Genomic DNA, 24,043 nt, shown 5'->3' with positions numbered 1-24,043 from the left:
GGCCCTTGAAATGGCCTTTTGTGGGGCAATGCCCCAAATAAATCAGCTCTTTTACCTGTAAAAAAATACACCCTCCAAAAGTAAAACCCACCACCCACACAACCAAACACCCCAAATAAAAAATCTAAATAAACCTAAGCTCCCCATTGCCCTGAAAAGGGCATTTGTATGGGCATTGCCAATAAAAGGGCATTTAGCTATTTTCCATTGCCCAAACCATAAGCTAAAAATAAAACCCACCCAATAAACCCTTAAAAAAAACCTAACACTAACCCCCGACGATCCACTTACAGTTTTTGAAGACCAGACATCCATCCTCATCCAGGCGACAGAAGTCCTCATCAAAGCTGGCAGAAGTCTTCATCCAGACGGCATCTTCTATCTTCATCCATCACATCGCTATTCCAATCAGCCAATATAATGCAAGCTCAATCGTATTGGCTGATTGGATCAGCCAATAGGATGAAAGCTCAATTGTATTGGCTGATTGCAACAGCCAATATGATTTTTCCCCCTTAATTCCTATTGGCTGATAGAATTCTATCAGCCAATCGGAATGTAAGGGACACCATCTTGGATGACGTAATTTAAAGGGAAACGTAAAACGAGGATGCTCCATGCCTGATGTCTTGAAGTTGGCCCCGCTCCACGCCGGATGGATGAAGATAGAAGATGTCGTCTGGATGAAGACTTCTGCCCGCTTGGATAAGGACTTCTACCAGATTCGATGAGGACTTCTGCCCACTTAGATGAAGACTTCTGCTGGCTTTGATGAGGACTTCTGCTGCCTGGATGAGGATGGATGTCCGGTCTTCAAAAACTGTGAGTGGATCGTTGGGGTTAGTGTTAGTTTTTTTTAAGGGTTTATTGGGTGGGTTTTATTTTTAGCTTAGGGTTTGGTCAATGTAAAAGATCTAAATGCCCTTTTAAGGGCAATGCCCAGCCAAATGCCCTTATCAGGGCAATGGGGAGCTTAGGTTTATTTAGGTTTTTATTTGGGGGGTTTGGTTGTGTGGGTGGTGGGTTTTACTGTTGGGGAGTTGTTTGTATTTTTTTACAGGTAAAAGAGCTGATTTCTTTGGGTCAATGCCCTGCAAAAGGCCCTTTTAAGTGCTATTGGCAGTTTAGTGTAGGCTAGGGTTTTTTTTTATTTTGGGGGAGCTTTTTATTTTGATAAGGCTATAAGATTAGGAGTAATTCATTTTTATTTTTGATAATTTCTTTTTTTCTTTTGTGTAATTTAGTGTATTATTTTGTAATTTAAATAATTGTATTTTGTTAATTTAATGTTTTTAATTTTATTGTAATGTTAGGTGTTAGTGTAACTCAGGCTAGGTTTTATTTTACAGGTGAATTTGTATTTATGTTAACTCGGTAGCTAGTAAATAGTTAATAACTATTTACTAACTAGTCTACCTAGTTAAAATAAATACAGACTTACCTGTCAAATAAAAATAAAACCTAAGCTAACTACAATGTAACTATTAATTATTTTGTAGCTATTTTTGGGTTTATTTTACAAGTAAGTATTTAGTTTTAAATAGGAATTATTTAGGTAATAATACTAAGTTTTATTTAGATTTATTTTAATTATATTTAAGTTAGGGGGTGTTAGGGTTAGGGTTACGTTAAGGTTAGGTTTAGAGGTTAATAGGTTTATTATAGTGGCAGTTTGGGCGGATGGCAGATTAGGGGTTAATAATATTTAAATAGTGTTTGCGATGCGGGAGGTCGGCAGTTTAGGGGTTAATCATTTTATTATAGTGGCGGCGATGTCCGGAGCAGCAGATTAGGTGTTAATAATTTTATTATAGTGTTTGCGATGCGGGAGGGCCTCGGTTTAGAGGTTAATAGGTAGTTTATGGGTGTTAGTGTACTTTGTGACAGTTTAGTTATGAGTTTTATGTTACAGCTTTGTAGCATAAAACTCATAATTACTGACTTTAGATGGCGGTACGAATCTTGTCGGTATAAGGTGTACCGCTCACTTTTTGGCCTAACAGAAAAACTCGTAATACAGGCGCTATAGAAGTTCCATTGAAAAAGGACTTTTCTTAAAGTGCGGTACTAACGTTGCGAGACGGCCAAAAAAGTGTGCAGAACAGCTATTCTGACAAGACTTGTAATAGCGGCCATAACGATGCTTTTTATCTTTATGGCCGCATTGTGCACCGTCCTCAATTTTTGTCACATGACTGTCACAGTTTGATTATCATGTTCCCAGTCATTCACTCCTCACAAGCACGAGTTGTATCAAGCACATGGTTATGGTGGATATAATAGTCACCATTGGTTTCTCCACCTACACAGATCGGTTAACCAACCTAAGACATTCACCACACTGCATGTTGCTAGCTTGTTGTCTTGTCTTAATCTAAAACAAAAACAGATATTTATTTATACATTTGTTCTTTTAAAAGTCTGGAATTTCATGGAAAATTACTCATCTGCATCTCCCAGATTAGATCATAATGGAATTCATTCAAGTTAGAATCATTGTAATTCAGCTTCACTACTTTTAAAAAATGTAAAAATAAAATGAGTAAAGATTGATACAATGTTTTAATTTGAGATTTTGGTAAACATTTTATATTTTTACTAAGATGATATAACATGAAATATGTGGTACAAGACAACAAAAAGTAAATTGCCCTAAAACTATGGGCTCCATTTATTAAGCGGCATATTAAGCTTTTGGATTATCGCATGAGCAAGCCTGAAGCAATCGTTAAGAAGCAGCGGTCATCAGACCATTGCTTCCTAACCCGTATGCCAGCTCTAAGATAACAGATTAAAATGATCCCCAACAAGTTCACCTGTGGGTGATTGACAGCCCCTGCTTGTACAATTTTAAATGTGGTCAGCATATTACTGCCCACTTCCTGTGATCCCGGGTGGACAAGTTTGTGGAAGCAAACCTTGTCCAGCTGGGCTTTGTTAAATGGGGCCCTTTAGCTGAAATGCCCTAAAACTATATCTGGAATTGAAAAAAATATGTATCTGGCATAGCCATTAATTTACTTAAAGAATCATACCCCAGTAGAAGTGCACTAATATCTTGTAAAAATATGTTTGCTATTAGAGTTTCCAATTTCTTGGAGCGCCCAAAAGAAAATTATAGTCCACACTCACATGATTTTTTTTTATTTGATTTTTTTTCAAAATCAGCAGTTCCTTTCAGAAAATTAAACCAAGAATAACACAGTTTATTCCTATTAGTTTCCTGGAAAATGTAAAATATTTGTATTTTAATAAAAAATAAATACAGTTGAAATAGCTTCACAATAATCTTTTAACAGCAAATGATAATCACTGGAGATTTGTTTGATGAAACAATTTGTAAAAATCTCTTTTCTACACCCAATTAGAATAAATTGGTTTAAATTAAGAGTAATTCATTAGTATAAAAAAAAAACGTATTGGGTCTGGTCTTAAAGCTTTATATAACCTGATTCTCTAATTTTTCTAATTTGATTAGCAAATTCATTTTGAGACTCATTCTATGCCATAAAGCCTTGGAATTTTCAAAAGTATTTGTAGCCACCTACATCTGTCTCCAGCAAAATATTATGCAAAAGTTTTGGCTGTGGGCAAAAATTTCTTTAATCACCATAATAAGTAGAAATGAGCATTTGATGCATTACAAATGCAAATTTGTAACAAAAAATTAAAATTCATTTTGTTTCACAAAACAAATATTGGAATGAATGCACCCACAAAATTAAAAGAAAACAAAAAAGTACTAAAGTATTACCTTTAAGGAGTTAAATACTTACCTTTAGTGCACCAGAAAGCTGCGCTAACCCCTATCTCTTCTTCACAGAGACCTGGCTGAGCTAATAGGAGGGTTATCATGGCAGCTTCCAGGGCCTGCGCTAAAAGAGAAGGTCCGTTAATATAGTCCCAGGGAGCCGCCACCTTAAGCCTCCTATTAGCACAAAATAAATACAGAACAGAGCAGCCAATACATTAGTCTAATAATAAGGACCATTAAACTTTGCATTTCAACAATGCATACAATGTTTCATTATTAAAAATGAAACATTATTGCAATGCAAATGCTGCAAAATACATCTGAATATTGTATTTGTTTCACTTTGTCCCAGGAAGGCTTGGGTTTATACTTTTTACTAATTTATCTGTGAGTTTTTGTTTACCCCTTACAACCTCACATTCTCTGTACTCATTTGCTTTTTTAAGGTGTATTAAAAGATTTGCATCAACAATCATGGGGCCAGATTACGAGTGGCGGGTTAACAGTTCTGCGTGAGCAAAAAGGGGTTTTCCCGAGTTTTCCGCACATCGAGTTCACTCATATTACAAGTTGAAATTAAATGTGATCATTTGAGTGCATATGAGATTTACGCTGGAATGATTATCAAGTCCTCAGAGCTCTGGCTAACTGTTTTGTGAAACAAAAAAGTGTCACAAAACACATAAAAAAATATTATAAGGGCTCAAAGATATGATGTCACAGGACTGCAAAGGGATTTAACATTGAGGTATATACATATACATGTCTAAAGATGTATATGTATATACACTCACCAGCCACTTTATTAGGTACACCTTGCTAGTACCGGGTGGATCCCCTTTTGACATGAAAGCATCACACAGTTGCTGCAGATTTTCGGCTGCACATCCATGATGCAAATCTCCCGTTCCACCACATCCCAAAGGTGCTATATTGGATTGAGATCTGGTCACTGTGGAGGCCATTGGAGAACAGTGAACTCATTTTCATGTTCAAGAAACCAAGTTTGATATAATTTAAGCTTTGTGACATGGTGCATTATCCTGCTGGAAATAGCCATCAGAAGATGAGTACACTGAAGTCATAAAGGGATGGACATGGTCAGCAACAATACTCAGGTAGGCTGTGTTGTTTAAACAATGCTCAATTGGTAGTAAGGCACCCAAAGTTTGCCAAGAAAACATCCTCCACACCATTACACCACCACTTCCAGCCTGAACCCTTGATACAAGGCAGGATGGATCCATGCTTTCATATTTTTTAAGTCAAATTCTGACCCTACCATCTGAATTTCGCAGCTGAAATCGAGACTCATCAGACCAGGCAGCATTTTTCCAATCTTCTATTATCCAATTTTGGAGAGCCTGTTCTTAGCTGACAGGAGTGGCATCCAGTGTGGTCTTTTGCTGCTGTAGCCCATCTGCTTCAAGGTTTGATAACTTGTGCATTCAGAGATGGTATTCTGGATACCTTGGTTTTAACGAGTGTTTTTTTGAGTTTCTGTTGCCTTTCTATCATCTCAAAGCAGTCTGCCCATTCTCCTCTGACTTCTGACATCAACAAGGCATTTTCGTCTACACAACTGCTGCTCACTGGATATTTCTATTTTTCTGATTATTCTCTGTAAACCCTAAATATGGTTGTGCATGAAAATACTAGTAGATCAGGATTTTTTGAAATACTCAGACCAGCCTGTCTGGCACCAACAACCATGCCATGTTCAAAGTCACTTAAATTCCATTTCTTTCCCATTCTGATGCTTGGTTTGAACTTCAGCAAGTCATCTTCACCATGTATAGATGCCTAAATGCATTGAGTTGCTGCCATGTGATTGGCTGATTAGCAATTTGTGTTACCAAGCAATTGAACGGGTGTACCTAATAAAGTGGCCGGTGAGTGTATGTATGTGTGTATATATATATATATATATATATATATATATATATATATATATATATATATATATATATATTTAGATGTGCATACGTATGTATTCATGTAGATATATAAATATATATATATAAACACAAAAATACATATACATACATATAAAATACGTATGTATACATATAAAGAGATATATAGAAATGCATTGGAGCCATTTGCAGTTAAGTAGATGAAAACATATAAAAGCATATTTATGCAATATTCATGTTTAATAAAGTGTATATATATATATATGTATATATCTATACCTATATATAATCATGTATGTATAGATACAGTGCCCTCCACTTATATGGGCACCGTTGGTAAATATGAGCAAAGAAGACTGAAAAATTGTCTTTTTTGTTTAATCTTTTGATATTTTGTTCAAAAAATACACCAAAATTCTCTGCTCTCATGGATATCAAACAATTGAAAACAAAACACAGGTTTAACCAAAAAACAAAAACAATCTTTGTTAAATATATGTGTGGCACAAGTATTGGCACTCCTATGAATTCATATGGGAAAAATTACCGTTGATATTTTAAATTTTTTAGTACACCTGGGTGACTAGGAACAGGAAATTGTTCAACCATAACTTCCTGTTTCACAAGGGTATAAATATGAGATAACATATAGGCCAAATTCCCTTAGTCATTCATCACAATGCGTAAGACCAAGGAATATAGCTGCGATGAGCGACAATAGATTGTTGAGCTTCACAAAATGAGAAGTAGCTATTAGAAAATAGCAAAAGCATTGAAACATATCCATTTCAACCATCATTGCAATAATTCAGAAGTTCCAGTCAACTGAAAATGTTATGAATCAACCTGGAAGAGGATGTGTGTCTATATTGTTTCAACGCACTGTGAAGAGAATGCTTCGATTGGCCAAAATATCTCCAAGGATCACAGTTAAATAATTGCAAATGTAAGTTGCCTCTTAGGGTTAGAAAGTCTCCAAAACTACCATCCAATGTCATTTACATCACCACAAGCTGTTTGGAAGGTTTTTTTTTTTTTTTTTAAAAAACAGCCTCTACTTCTATTCAAAAACAAACTGGGATCGGGTTCTATGGTCAGATGAAACTAAAATATAGCTTTTTGGCAATAAACAAAATATATGGGTTTGGAGCACACAGAGAGATAGCCACATGGAAAGGTGCCTCATGCCCACTGTTAAATACGATGGTGGTTCTTTAATATTTTGAGGCTTCTTTTTTGTCAGAGGACATGGACATTTTTTTAGGATACATGGCATCATGAACTCAAATCAAAATATCAACAGATATTAAATGAACACCTGACTGCCTCTGACAGAAAGCTTAAAATGGGCTGTGGTTTGATCTTCCAGCAGGACAATGATCCAAAACCTATCCAAGTCCCCTGACTTTAACCCCATAGAAAATCTGTGGGGTGAACTTAAGAGTAGAGTCCACCAGCGTCAACCTCAAAATTTTAAAGATTTGGAGAGATTCTGTATAGAAGTATTAACTAAAAGGGTGCCAATAATTGTGCAACACATACACTTAACAAAGATTTATTTTTTTGTTAAACCTGTTTTTGTGTTGCAATTGTTTGATATCTAGGAGAGCAAAGTATGTTTATGCATTTTTTAACAAACTTTTAAAATGTTGAACAATAAAGACTATTTTTAGCCTTCTTTGCTTATATTTACTGAGGGTGCCAATATTACTGGAGGGCAATGTATATATTGTATCAAAATACCATCAAATATATGTAGAAATATGTATTTCTGAAATAAAAAGAACATATTCTTCAGCGTGCAGAATATTGAAATGTGAAATATTGATATTTTCATTTCAGGTTAGCGCACATAAGAATATGCAATTGGGTTTGCACACTAATAGGGTGTTCTCACTTTTTTTTACTCCATTGACTTCTATGGGGAATAGGTTTCATGTGCACGATATTCTAAGTTTGGATTTTTACGAGTGTAGGGTTAGCATGCAAGCAAAAACAGTTTATTTTTAACCTATAATACTACTATGCTACTTGTCAAGCTCAAAAAACTTACTTCAAGCAGAGTTAGCGCTCGAGCGGGCAAGATAAATAAAATTCCACTTGTAATCTGGCCCTTGATAGGAAAAGTATTCTTTGAAATAACAGTGAGCATACAAGGTAGTTTAGGTGTTAATATTATTGTGTGTATATATAAATATATATTTACGTTTAGCTATTCTATAAAGATTAACAAGGAATATAATGTCTGTTTATTTAAATATACAAAAAATATATAAAATAGAGGTGCATCTGTGCCTATCTAGTGTGCTGCCTGGAGTGCTCGCAGTCCCAAAAATAACATAAAATTTAATTATGAAGAATGGACAGAAACCTCAAATAGTATCTGTCAAAGAAGGACAAATGGCTGCACTTAAAGGTATAACTGCGCTTTTATTACTACCACAAATGTAGTCAGCTTAAGACAAGTGGGACATCTATCCTCCCCCCCCGTTTATCATATGATTAACATATATACAAGAAATAAAAAGCAAACAGAATAGGCTGTGTGTGCGCTCAGATTAGATCCATATATCCTAACATAGATGCTCTAAGTTGTAGCACAGAACACATTTAAACACCTTATACTTAATGCTTAATGATACAGCCTACTGGCTGATAGTGTTAGCCGTATTTAGTGTAACAATTCCAGTGCACAAAATATATTTATATGCATAGGTAGCTGTGGGGCCTCCCCCAAATAAAATGTATAAAAGACCGTTATTGGAGAGAGTCCATGATAATATTCCAAAACCAGGCACTCAAGTGCTAAAGAACACGCTCTGGTGTGTATTGGTAAACTCCAATGAGATATAGTCAAAGCGACAACTTGATAGTGCAAAGTAAAGTCACTTAAAAAGGCTTTTATGGGTTTTCATTTGTTGCTCCTTTAAACATCTATGTGAATGAGGGAATAAAATACAGTCCCATATATTTCCCTTCATTATGAGCTTTATCGGGGTTGCAAGACTTAGCCTAGCCGTACCTGACCTTTCCTCTGAAAAGCTGCTTCCGCTGCTGTTAGAAGGGGACTCTTAGAACCTTATTTATCCTGCAGTCATTCAGCGTAGGTCAGTCGGCGTCTTCACTTGCGATACTGGTTCAAACCCCCCGCTTCTCAAATCCAGCGTGATTACACACGGCTCACTTCTGGCATAGCAGTTATGTCATCATTGATTACACATGCATGATGCGTTTTGCCCCTCCCAATATTTTCAAGCTTAAAGTGAAAGTAAAGTTATAGATTTGTGAATAGTAGTATAGTATAATATAGTAACAAACATTGTAGTCGCTAACTTAATTTTTCATAAAATATATTATACATTAGCTAATTTATATATTTACGATTGCCTAATTTATATATTTACGAGCCCCCTCGCTCTGTTCCGGGTTTCTGTATTGAAATCATCTTGGCTGTCCCACCCGCCACATGCGTAAGTAAGCGTGTGCATTCTTGAGTTGATAACCTATGTGCATGCGCTAATGTTCTCTGCTTAGATACATACTAGCAATGTCCGTGTAACAACGATGAGGATCAATATGGGAATTCCCTTTCCAAATGCGCATGCTGCTTTCGTGAACGCGCTAGTTGAGTGACATACAGTTGAGGGTTTCACGCATGCGCATTAAAACAAGTGGGAGGTTATCATGGCGAGTTAGACACCAATGGGGGAACCAATCCGTTAGATACGGATGAAATTGTCACTCTGGTAAAATCGATTTATAAGTAATCATAAATTAAAGTACATTTTATTTTTTATATACTTTACATTGCAAATGAACGATGACTATGAGGCCTAGTTATCAACGTGTCTACTTACCTGCCTTCGCCGGCCCAATACGCCCGCCTAAGCTTGCCTACCATCGCCGTAGCGGACCTGAATAATCTCGCCAAAGTTATCAAAAAAGCTGTCAAAAAGCTGCGCACCAAGTACGGGGCGATCAGCAGCGGACTGTGATAGTTTTCACTCATCTGATCTCGCTGCTCTTCTGCTTTTCTACAGCTTTATTGATAAGCTGTCACTAAGCATCCACACTAAACTACACTATTCTACACCCTATACTGGCGCCTCCGGAGCCCCCCCGCAACAAAATAAATGTATTAACCCCTAAACCGCTCCTCCCGGAGCCCACCGCCACCTACATTATACCTAGTAACCCCTATCCTGACCCCCTATACTGCCACCACCTATAATAAATTTTTAACCCTTATCCTGCCGATCCCAGACCCCGCTGCAACTAAATAAATTGTTTAACCCCTAAACCGCCGCTCCCGGACCCCGCCGCCACCTATATTAAACTTATTAACCCCTAATCTGCCCCCCTACACCGTCGCCACCTATAATACATTTATTAACCCCTATCCTGCCCCCCCCTGCACCGACACCACTAAAATAAAATTATTAACCCCTAAACCTAAGTCTAACCCTAACACCCCCCTAACTTAAATATTAATTAAATACATATAAATATTATAACTCTTATTAACTAAATTAATCCTATTTAAAACTAAATACTTACCTTTAAAATAAACCCTAATATAGCTACAATATTACTAATAATTATATAGGATTTATTTTTATTTTACAGGCAAATTTCAATTTTTTTTAACTAGGTACAATAGCTATTAAATAGTTATAAACTATTTAATAGCTACCTAGTTAAAATAAAGACAAATTTACCTGTAAAATAAATCCTAACCTAAGTTACAATAACACTACACTATCATTAAATAAATTATTCCTATTTAAACTAAATACTTACCTGTAAAATAAACCCTAAGATAGCTACAATGTAATTAATAATTACATTGTAGCTATTTTAGGATTGATATTTATTTTACAGGTAACTTTGTATTTATTTTAGCTAGTTAGAATAGTTATTAAATAGTTATTAACTATTTAATAACTACCTAGCTAAAAGAAATACAAAATTACCTGTAAAATAAATCCTAACCTAAGTTACAATTAAAGCTAACACTACACTATCATTAAATTAATTAAATAAATTAGCTACAAATAACTACAATTAAATAAACTAACTAAAGTACAAAAAATAAAAAAACTAAGTTACAAAAAATAAAAAGTTACAAACATTTAAAAAATATTACAACAGTTTTAAGCTACTTACACCTAATCTAAGCCCCCTAATAAAATAACAAAGCCCCCCAAAATAAAAAATTGCCCTACCCTATTCTAAATTACGAAAGTTAACATCTCTATTACCTTACCAGCCCTTAAAAGGGCCTTTTGCGGGGCATGCCCCAAAGTATTCAGCTCTTTTGCCTGTAAAAAAAAATACAACCCCCCCAACATTAAAACCCACCACCCACACACCCCTACTCTAACCCAAACCCCCCTTAAATAAACCTAACACTACCCCCCTGAAGATCATCCTACCTTTAGCAGTCTTCAGCCAGCCGACCACCGATGGAACAGAAGAGGACATCCACAGCGGCCGAAGTCATCATCCAAGGGGCGCTGAAGAAGTCTTCCATCCGATTGAAGTCATCATCCAAGGGGCGCTGAAGAAGTCTTCCATCCAATTGAAGTCATCATCCAAGGGGCGCTGAAGAAGTCTTCCATCAGATTAAAGTCATCATCCAGGCGGCGTCTTCAATCTTCATCCAACGGGAGCGGAGCAGAGCCATCTTCAGACGAGCCGATGCAGAGCCATCTTCTTCCACCGACGACTTCCCGATGAATGACGGTTCCTTTAAGTGATGTCATCCAAGATGGCGTCCCTCGAATTCCGATTGGCTGATAGGATTCTATCAGCCAATCGGAATTAAGGTAGGAAAAATCTGATTGGCTGATTGAATCAGCCAATCAGATTGAAGTTCAATCCGATTGGCTGATCCAATCAGCCAATCAGATTGAGCGCGCATTCTATTGGCTGATCGGAACAGCCAATAGAATGTGAGTTCAATCTGATTGGCTGATTGGATCATCGCATCAACATTTTCCTGATTTGCAGTTAGTGACCATTCACTTTAGGTAAAGAGTTAAACTCACAAAAGCATTTAGTGACACATCAGAAATAGGTACAAGTACTGGCCACTACAGAGCCAAGCTAGTAAAAAATAACAAAGGTTAGAAATATCCAGGCTATTTCTAGGGAAACTTTGCTAAAGTCCAGGTGAAATGATCAAAGTGACTGAACTTGATTATCTCACCTGGGCTTTTAAAGACAAACACATGAATTCTGTCTTATTTGCATCCCCTGAGGTCTTGAATTGGACTGGTTTGGTGTAAGAAAGAAGTGATTGCCTAGTTCTAACAAGATGCTTATTCTCCTTGATACATTTTAGTGGATCAACATAAAAGCTATTTAAAGATGAAGTGCAGAGCTTCAAAAATACCAAAATTCTCTTTTTGGCTTCATTACAACTAACTTGATTTTACCCAAGAACTATATCAAAGATAAAACAGTTTAAACATTTTGGAGAAACTGCACAGTTAAAGTGTAATGCAACCTCTGGCAATTCTCAAAAGATTTTTTTGTGTTAATGTTGAGATAAATAATGTTAGCTAAAATTGTATAGTGTTCTTTATAGCATAAAGAAAGTATATTATTATATGGGATGACATATTATTTTGGATAAATGTGAAAGGGAAAATGACCCAGTCAAATAAAAGAAAATAATTGTATTCTAAGGTAAATGTTCAGTTTTATATGGAGGAACTGAGAAAATCCAGTTATTCTTAGGAATGAATAAACATTATTCTTGTCTCCAAGGATGAGCTCATTGAAAATAAATATTGAGACACTTAAGTAGAAAGATGAGATGATCTGACCTTTTTATAGTATAAACTGCATTTCGATATTCCATGATGCAAGCTTTACAATTTAGTTTAGCAAAAGGGTCAATATATCTGGCCAATAAAAAAGAATTATAGCAACACATTGTAAATTGCCCTATTAGAAGACGTTCTGATTGATATAAATTATATAATATACAGGTTTGTATTCCAGTTGATCATGCAATAAAATGTAGTGAAGCTTCTGGCCCATTTGTCCCAAATCCCACATGACTTTACAATGGTTGGCCGATGGGTTTGGAACATTCAAAAAGAACACATATCTGCAGAATATTAAAAATGTGTTTTTGCAAAAAAAAATATGTTTATTTTCCTTTCAATAAATATAATATGTATTTCAATGTTATACTGTATTCTGTTACATTTAATATTCAAATGCTTATATTCACTCTAAAAACACTTGAATGATCAAAAGCATTTTAACAGCAGCTATTAATTCTATTATTTGAATTTAACAAATTAAAACATTCAACCATTACAAGGTTGTATTCATTTTCTGAACCTCACAGTGCTTTTTTAATTTCTATTTACTTATTTATTTATTTTAACACAAGAAAGAACACGCAGTATATATTGTATAAAGATACTTTAAAAGTTTGCCCCCTCCACTCTTATGAGATTCTCATTCACTGGCGATGTGGGCGAATGATCCCTAATTTTTCCTACGGAAGTCACATCTGAACAGCAGGGGTCAACCTACTTTTTATAACATATAGCCCTGTGGACAGATTGTGAGACTGGTGATATTGAAATGGGCATTAATCGCAGATCTGATGATCCTTTTAACATTGGGGCCTAAGAAAATAATTTGAAAATATTTCAAACCTTGGAAAACGTGATTACTTTTTGCAATGTATATGGACCTAATAATATTGACAAGAGCTTCTGGGGACATCTTAAAAATAAACTGAACACGCAAACTCTAACTTAATTGTCGTGGGTGATTTTAATATGGTGTTTAATAATATTGACAGATTTCAATCAATGGACGGTCATAGCGTAAAAACAAGCAAAAAAACTCCTAGAGCTCTAAATTCTTTTTATAGTACGCTCAAAATGAAGGAAGTATGGCGATTCCATAAAACGAATTGTCAGGCATTTTCATGCAAATCTAAACAACATAAATCTTTTTCTCGTATAGATTTTTTTTTAACTTCAGATAAAGTTTTTGGACTTAATCCAAAAGTGCAGATCAGAGATTTTACCATATCAGATTATGCACCTATATCATTAGAGTTTATGTGGGGTGATATGAATTATGAGCCCTCTAGGAGCTATAGTTTTCCTCTATTCCTATATAACAACGTTGACTTTAAGAACTGGCTTATTGGTAAATTGTACGAATATACTACACAGAATAGCTCATATAGCCATAAAAATTAGATTTTTGGGGAAACGGCATTAGAGGGGAAATTTAAAACTATACTGTTAGAATGAGGAAAATATATTATACTAAGGAAGTCGAACTCTCGAACTATCTTAAAAATCAATATAATACCTATTTAACCTCTCTCAACCAAATAAATTGGAATCACTATATCAAGGCTAAGCAGGAATGGGAAATTATTAATACACAAAAATCTTCAATTCAGGAGCTTAGATCTAGAGCTAAATTTTATAGATATGGCAATAAGATTGGAAAAATTTCTTGCTAAATGCGTTAAATTACAGGATTCTTATAAACACATCAAAGCAATCAACAGGGATGGAGTTAGAATAACCAATACTGAATCAATCAATATGGATTTTATAAACTATTTTAAACAACTATATTTTGCCTTAGAAATACATTATAATAATAAACATAAGTTTTGGAAGAAAATCCCTCTGCCTACTTTGACTTATGAAGCTCTAGATATATTAAACGCGCCTATCTTAGAACAAGAAATTCACCAGGCAATAGATAGACTATAACTAGACAAAGCTCCGGGTCCTTATCTACTGCCTGGCGAGTTTTATAAAATCTTAAAAACTGAAATAACTTCAACCCTGTTGAATCTCTTTAATGATTATTTCTCTGATGGAAAGATTCCATCCCCTTACTTCTCTGCTTCTACAATTACACTAATACCTAAAAAGGGCAAAGACCCAGAGCTAATGGACTCGTATTGTCCAATTTCCTTATTAAATATGGACTATACAATTCTAACAGCCATTCTAGCACACAGGCTTAAAAGGACTATCACCCCTCTAATACATTTGGACCAAGTCGGCTTTATGACACATAGAAACCCATCTGCCAATATCAGTAAAATTCTGTTACTATTTGAATTTCACTCAACTTTTAGTATACGTATTAAGACTAAATCTAAGCATGACTCCGCTATTTTTTCTGTTGACACTCAAAACGCATTTAACTCAATTACGTAGGATCACCTATTTTTTACTATGAGTCAATATGGGTTTACAGATCAATTTTAAACTGTATTAGGTCTATATAGGCAAAAGCTTCCTCTAGGATATTTATAAATAGATCTCTTACAGATTATTTTCCTATGGCCAAGGGGACGCGTCAGGGTTGCCCGATTTCCCCGTTACTCTTCAATCTAGCTATTGAACCTTTGGTTATTGTTCTGAGGATGGAACAAACAGGATACTGCTTGGAGGTAAACTGTCATGGATTTCCCTTACTTCCTTCTGTCCCTTTAATTTTTACCTGTGCTCACGCCTAGCAAGGTTATTTAAAGCCTGGACACGCCTCTCTCCCTGCTTCAGTATTGTTTCCAGTTTAGCATACAGCTTCACAGACCTGCCACAGGGATTTACCTCTCTCTGTTCAAGTCTACCTATCTTAAGGTATTAAAACCTTCTCTAATACGGAGCCTACCTGAGCTACTGAAAGAGACTTATATGCTAAGTCTGAACATTTCCTAATCCAGATTAACAAACACCGCTGCTGCATTATTTTCCTGCTTTAATTGCCTCTTGCAGATCGAGTGTCTTCCACACCGCAACTGTGGTCTCATCCGTTATCAGCTTGTGAACTTTTATAACCCTGTACAGACGCTTTTACTTTTACTGGACCACACTCACAGGATATCTCCTCACATTCCTCCTCACACGCTTCAGGAGTAGCGTGATAAACAACAGACTGAACTTTTTGTGAGTAACGCTACAGCACAGCACTTAATCCGGGCTCCACCCATCTGCCTGTCAGCTCTCACAAACAGCACAGCTCTCAGCGTGAATCACACCTCAATAGACTAACAGCGTGCAGCATCTGTACACACCTGACGCTCTCCCTGTGTATTCAGTGACTCTCAGGAAAGGAGTATCCCATCCACGGAGCGTTTGGTTAACAACTGCTGTGCAACCTGACTCAGAAATACTGATCAGGAATTCTAATCAAATAGTAACTTTCAACTGCCATACAGACAGATACATTGTAACTTCCTCACTGTATCTTAAAGTAAGGCATACAATCCTATTATTTCCGCAGTTGTGATCCACAACCTTAACCAGCTCATTACATAAACGACTTAAGCTGCTGTTGTACGCAGATGATCTGCTTCTATTTTGTTAATAATACGCAAACAGAAATCCCCTTGATTTTAGATTTAATTTCAGAATTTGGCTCCTTTTCCGGGTACAAACTCAATGCCTCTAAATCAGAAATATTATGGATTAAGAGATTAACACATGATAATACTCCTCTCCCCTTTAAAAGTGCTGTAGAATTTATCACGTATCTCGGGATAAAAATTGGTGTAAAACCCTGCAAGCTGGTACAAACTAAATTACCCGTCCCCCTATATGTGAAAATTAAGTAAGAGCTGACGAATTGGGATAACCTACCCCTATCAATTACTGCAAAAATAATCTAATTAAAATGATTGTCCTATATTTAATGCAGAACATTCCTATTCTCCTAACTAAAAAAGACATTAAGCTCCTCGATAATTCTTTTAGGATATTCCTTTGGGGGACTGGTAGAAGATGTGTTGCTTTGGAAAAAACTAGACCAACTTAGACAGTTTAGCACTGCCTTTATTATCCATCTACAATAGTGTTTGCTTAGCTAAAGTAGCAATGGACTGACTTACTGGAGGGGACTACTTTGCTTATTTGGAAGCTGAACAAAATTTGGCTTATCCCTTTTCTCTATCTGCCCTACCACATTGCCCCAATAAAGTAACAAAATCAAGAAAAGGTATACTATATACCATACTATTAAAGTCTGGCAGTCAATTAGGTCTACTTTATAAATCAATCCTTACATTTCTGATTTATTGCCTATTGCTGGTAATCCCCAATTTATTGGGGGCCTTAATAATAAACTGTTTTCCAGATGGGCTAACGATGGGCTGATATATTTATGGCAACTTAATGAAAATGACTTGCCCAGAGTATTTACTTTTGATACTTTAAAAGACTGTTATGGTCTTAGGAACACAGATTTTTACGCTTATCTACAAGTGCGTCATTGGTTTTTTGAAATCACTAAAGACTTTAATATGGTTTGGTCACATCCAGGTATAAGAATGGGCTTGTCCCTCTTTAAAATGGGAAAGCACTCTATAAACTACTAGTATATGATGTTTTTTGCCAAAACGGGTGTTAATGTTATCAATATATGCTTAAAATGGCAATCTGATCTTCCGACAAAAGATGAGGACATGCTCAAATGCAGTATAGTGAATGTTGAAAATGCCACAATATCTGCAATATGGCGAGAGTCACACTTTAAATTAATCAACAAGGTATATATTTCCCTTGCCAGATTAAATAACTGGTATCCCAACTTGCAAAATAAATGCCCCCAATGTAGTTCGTTCGGAGATGACTTGGTCTATATGTTCTGGAGCTGCACAAAAATACAACAGTTCTGGCAATGTGTTCAATTTTGGCTAAGGAAACTGCTAAGATCTAATTTCACTCTTGATATTAAACATATTTTTTTTCTTTTGGATAGGGGGAAACACGCAAGATAACGCTGAATTAATTAATACAGTTATTTTAGGTGGGAGGTATCTTATTCTTAGGAATTGAAAGAGTAAAAAATAACCAACTGTTAATAATCTAACGTTCCTATTACAAACCCAATTAATTATCGAACAACTTGATAGCTCTAATGATACAGAATCTCGTAACAACAAATTTTGTAAAAAATGGCTGCCCTTCTTTAAAGGGACAGTCTACACCAGAATTTTTATTGTTTTAAAAGATAGATAATCCCTTTATTACCCATTTCCCAGTTTTGCACAACCAACACAGTTATAATTATATACTTTTAACCTCTGTGATTATCTTGTATCTAAGCCTCTGCAAACTGCCCCTTTTTTCAGTTCTTTTAACAGACTTGCAGTCTAGCCAATCAGTGCCTGCTCCCAGATTACTTCACGTGCACGGGCACAGTGTTATCTATATGAAATATGTGAACTAACACCCTCTAGTGGTGAAAAACTGTTAAACTGCAATCTGAAAGAGGTGGGCTTCAAGGTCTAAGAAATTAGCATATGAACCTCCTAGGTTAAGCTTTCAACTAAGAATACCAAGAGAACAAAGCAAAATTGGTGATAAAAGTAAATTGGAAAATTTTTTAAAATGACATGCTCTATCTGAATCATGAAAGTTTATTTTGGCCTAGACTCTCCCTTTAAGCTATAATAGAGTAACTCTCAAAGACAACTTATGACCCCACTTCAAAATTCAAAATTTAGGATTTAATTGTCAATTCTCATATTGCTCCACTGGTTATTATTTTTATCCTGGAATCCCCCCCCCCTTTTTTCTTCTCTTTCTTTTTCCTCCCCCCTCTCCCGCACCTGGGTATAACTTAAAAGACTTGAGCTAATTTAGACTACCTGATAATAGTTAGCTTTATGTACATTTTCTATGTTGATTTTCTTTAAATAAGGTCATGACATGCAAAGATCCTGTTAATTTTAAAGTAACCCATAATTAGGGGTGGTATATTTAACGACTATTAGTTATAAATGGCTTATGTATGTTGAAATTTGTTACAAATTGATGTAATGAAATAATTGTATCCCGCTCTGTTTTAGGGCAAAAAATTGTCACGGATATATCTTCTTTATCGGGATATATATTAATGTATTATGTTTTTTATTTTTCTCCTGTTATTTATAGACACTTTATAGGCCTGTATATGTGTTTGGAATTGATGACCTTAAAAAAAAATAAAAAAATAATAATATTTAAAACCAAAAGTTTGTTTGGTTGGTGCATGTTACCTATTAAAGAGACATTAAACTGCTAAGTACAACTACAAAAGCCGGGTTACTCATCATGCTATTGTTTTTTCTCTTGGGCCTGCAGCTCTCTTCAAAGTTGTTCTCTTATCTCAACTCCTTATTCATTAGTGAAGCTCTGTGCCTTCACACCGCCATCTTGGGGCTTATATTTGTTATGCAACTTTAAAGCTGTGTCAAATACTGCAAATATGTAACACCTTTACCCTCTATTATGTGAGCTAAACTGAAGAGCAAAGTACAGCTGTAAAAAATCCATATTAATGAAAGTGCACTGCTCCTATCACAGGATTAAACAATATGCAAGCTACAAGAGGGTGGCACCCAATATACAATGCAAAGCTTTAGCAGCTGGAGATTCTGTAATGAGTAAAAATAAGATAACTGTTTTAAAGAGAGCTGAAGGTACAGGGGGAAATGTAAAAGTATAGTGAGTAGTACCCATGCTACTGTAGTTCTACACATTTTAAAGTCCCTTTAACTGTTATGCATTGTGCAAGCACTGCTGCCATCTAGTGCTCAAAAGCATTCTTGCTAAATTGATGCCATATTATTCTCCAGACATGTGCACACTACCTACTTAGATATTCTCTTCAATAAAAAGTACTATAAGATAGTACTATTCAGATAGAGCATCCAATTTTAAGCAACTTTCTAGTTTACTCCTATTATCAATTTTTCTTTGTTCTCTTGGTACCTTTATTTGAATGTAAACTTAAGAGCCGGCCCATTTTTGGTTCAGCAACTGGGTAGTACTTGCTGATTGGTGGCTACATTTAGACATTTAGGCGCGTTGTTAAAATTACCGCTATGGGTAGAGTAAAGCGGTAATATTCACTAGTATTACAAGATGAAAGTAAATGCAAAGGCTCAACCGCTATGGCGTTTACTGCTCAAAATTTGTCCGGATTTAACATTTGCACTAAACTTCACTATGAACCCCTAAACTGCCACCCACACATCACAAACTACCTCTTTACACTATTAACCCCTAAACCGCCATACCCCAATTTGCAAACTAAACCTCTACACTATGAATCTCTAAACCACCATCCCCCCACATCGCAAACTACCTATGTACACTATTAACCCCTAAACTGCCACACCTCACATCGCAAACTAAACCTCTACTCTAATAACTCCTAAACAGCCATCCCACCAACACAAAATAACCGACTAACATCTAAACCCCCTAAGTAAATCCAAAATAGACTAACCCTAGCTTTACCAACAAAAAAAACCCTAACTACCTTTAAAAAAACTTACCTGTAACTGTAAATAAAATCTAATCTTACCTTTTAATATAAAAAAAATCTACCATTACTATTAAAATAAAAAAAACTAACATTACTATTAAAATAAAAACCTAACATTACCAAACAAAAAAAATTACATTACTTTTAAAACAAACCCTAACATTACTAAAAAAACAAAAAAACTAACTTTAGCAAAATAACAATCCCTAACATTACAAAAAATAACAAAGAAATTACCAAAATAAAAAAAAAAAAACGGGTTATGCCTATTCTAATATCCGAAAATAAAAAAAACCCACCCCAAATAAAAAAACGAATCTAAAACTAAACTACAAATAGCCCTTAAAAGGCCTATTTAAAGATAGTTTTGTTTTTGTTAAAGGTTTGTCTATATTGGGTTAACTTAGGGGGTGTTAGGTTGGGGGTTAGATGTTAGGGGTTAATAGTATAGTGTGGACTTTGCGTTGGCTATGTCATCGTATAGGGGTTATTAGAGTAGGGGCTTATGGCGATTGGGTTTGCGCGAGTAGGGTGTTAGGTTTTTTTTCACTTTTTTTTCTCCATTGACTTCTATGGGGGAATAGTTTATCGCATGCACAATAGTGTAAAATCTGCTTTTTGTGCTCATTGGGTAAACTTTTTACTTTCAACTTTTAATACCATTGCAGCCTGACAAGCGCAAAAGGCTTACCACTCTAGCACTCTAGCGAAAGTGCTAGCTCTACTTGTAATCTAGCCTTTTATGTTTTCTATACTGTTTTTTTTTTTAAAAAAAGAACAAAATAAACACCTTTAAATATTTCCTTTTTTATTTGTTATTATTATCCAGCCTTAAACATGCAAAAACACATAAAATTTAAGAAAGAGTGCATACGGAGAAACCACAGAAATAATTTCACGACTCAGTACTTACTGAAGAACCACATAAATAATTTCACATAACACCATCACCTGCTCCTATTACCAGCAATAAAACGTTATCCAATGATGCTCAAAATACAAAAGCCACTAAAACTCAATGTCTATAAATTAACAGGAGTAGAATATATTTTTGCAGCACCAACAGTAGACGTGACGCTTTACAAAATTACAGTGCAGGGATTATCAAATATTTACTGTTCAGTGTTCTAGAAAAAGGAAATCAATTAATGACAGTTGGCTATAAGTGTATTACACCGCAGGTCCTGGCTACATTAGTAACATAAACAGGAATCTTTTATATCTTAATTCATTGTTCTACAAAGCTCAGCATATTAAAGTGTTTGTTGTTTTCTGTAATTTAACCTTTTCTATGTTACAAAGTATTTTTTTAAAAATATGTTGAAATTATCAGTTCATGCCAATTAGTAATTTGCCTTTTTTGTAGTATAATAAAAATAATCTAATAAGGCATTCTGCACATTATTTATTAAAGTGGCATGAAATACCTTATAATGACCCAGATTACAAGTTGCATGCTAATGCTAGCACGGGACGCAATATCAAAATCGCTGGACCGCACTTAACTTAGCATGAACATTGATATTACAAGTCCATGGTAAAACAGATTTACCAAAGAAGGTCTAGCGTGGCTGCACTATAATTTCTGCACTATAATTTCTCTACAGGCTGTAAAGTTTGTAAGAATTGGGCCCTTAGTAGTCTAGAGAAATGTACACAGAAATAGTCTTTGACAGAAACCTGCACTGCAACTTGGTTGATAATTGTCATGTCTTGCCTGTCTTACTATTACTGTTGCTGTCTCATTAAGAAGCTACCTTTTGCAAAACCTTATGTTGGTCATAGTGATGTCGCGAATAGTTCGCCATCGAATAGTTCCCGGCGAACATAGCTTGTTCACACTCGCCGCGGCGGGCGAACATATGCGATGTTTGATCCGCCCCCTATTCTTCATCATTGAGTAAACTTTGACCCTGTATCTCACAGTCTGCAGACATATTTCAGCCCATCAGCACAGACACTCCCTCCCAGACCCTCCCAGCTCCTGGACAGCAGCCATTTTAGATTCATTCTGATCCTGCATTCTTAGTGAGAGGAGGGATAGTGTAGCTGCTGCTGATTTTATAGGGAAATTGATAGCTAGGCTAGTGTATTCAGTGTCCACTACAGTCCTGAAGGACTCATCTGATCTCTGCTGTAAGGACAGCACCCCAAAAAGCCCTTTTTAGGGCTAGAACATCTTTTTTTTTTTGCCTGTGTAATTTTGACTGTGAAATATCAGTCTGCTAGTGTAATCTAATTGCAGTTGCCTGCCTGCAGTGCCACCACTCATATCTGTTGTAACAGTAGTGTAAATTTTGTAAAAAAAAACTTTTTTGACTGTGAAACATCAGTCTACTAGTTTAATCTATAAGCAGTTGCCTGCCTGCCTGCCAGCGTGTGTGCCAGGCCCACTTGCTAAGTGCCACCACTCATATCTGTTGTAACAGTAGTGTAAATTTTCTAAAATAAAACTTTTTTGACTGTGAAACATCAGTCTGCTAGTGTAATCTAATTGCAGTTGCCTGCCTGCCAGCGTGTGTGCCAGGCCCACTTGACAACTAGTGCCACCACTCATATCTGTTGTAACAGTAGTGTAAATTTAAAAAAAAAAACTTTTTTGACTGTGAAACATCAGTCTGCTAGTGTAATCTAAATTGCAGTTGCCTGCCTGCCAGCATGTGTGCCAGGCCCACTTGCCAACTAGTGTCACCACTCATATCTGTTGTAACAGTAGTGTAAATTTAAAAAAAAAAAAACTTTTTTGACTGTGAAACATCAGTCTGCTAATGTAATCTAATTGCAGTAGCCTGCCTGCCAGCGTGTGTGCCAGGCACACTTGCCAACTAGTGCCACCACTCATATCTGTTGTAACAGTAGTGTAAAGTTAAAAAAAAAAATGTTTTGACTGTGAAACATCAGTCTGCTAGTGTAATCTAATAGCAGTTGCCTGCCTGCCTGCCAGCGTGTGTGCCAGGCCCACTTGCCAACTAGTGCCACCACTCATATCTGTTGTAACAGTAGCGTAAATTTAAAAAAAAAAACTTTGCAGTTGCCTTCCTGCCAGCGTGTGTGCCAGGCCCACTTGCCAACTAGTGCCACCACTCATATCTGTTGTAACAGTAGTGTAAATTTAAAAAAAAAAACTTTTTTGACTGTGAAACATCAGTCTGCTAGTGTAATATAATAGCAGTTGCCTGTCTGCCAGCGTGTGTGCCAGGCCCACTTGCCAAACTAGTGCCACCACTCATATCTGTTGTAACAGTAGTGTAAATTTTTTTTAAAAATTTGTTTTTGACTGTGAAACATCAGTCTGCTAGTGTAATCTAATTGCAGTTGCCTGCCTGCCTGCCAGCGTATGTGCCAGGCCCACTTGCTAAGTGCCACCACTCATATCTGTTGTAACAGTAGTGTAATTTAAAAAAAAAAAAAACTTTTTTGACTGTGAAACATCAGTCTGCTAGTGTAATCTAATAGCAGTTGCCTTCCTGCCAGCGTGTGTGCCAGGCCCACTTGCCAACTAGTGCCACCACTCATATCTGTTGTAACAGTAGCGTAAATTTAAAAAAAAAAAACTTTTTTGACTGTGAAACATCAGTCTGCTAGTGTAATCTAATTGCAGTTGCCTGCCTGCCTGCGTGTGTGCCAGGCCCACTTGCCAACTAGTGTCACCACTCATATCTGTTGTAACAGTAGTGTAATTTTTTTTTAAAAAAAACTTTTTTGACTGTGAAACATCAGTCTGCTAATGTAATCTAATTGCAGTAGCCTGCCTGCCAGCGTGTGTGCCAGGCACACTTGCCAACTAGTGCCACCACTCATATCTGTTGTAACAGTAGTGTAAAGTTAAAAAAAAAAATGTTTTGACTGTGAAACATCAGTCTGCTAGTGTAATCTAATTGCAGTTGCCTGCCTGCCTGCCAGCGTGTGTGCCAGGCCCACTTGCTAACTAGTGCCACCACTCATATCTGTTGTAACAGTAGCGTAAATTTAAAAAAAAAACTTTTTTGACTGTGAAACATCAGTCTGCTAGTGTAATCTAATAGCAGTTGCCTTCCTGCCAGCGTGT

This window comes from Bombina bombina, chromosome 2 (genome assembly GCF_027579735.1).
Source record: "Bombina bombina isolate aBomBom1 chromosome 2, aBomBom1.pri, whole genome shotgun sequence".
Lineage (NCBI taxonomy): Eukaryota > Metazoa > Chordata > Amphibia > Anura > Bombinatoridae > Bombina > Bombina bombina.
Note: the sequence above shows the minus strand (reverse complement) of the source record.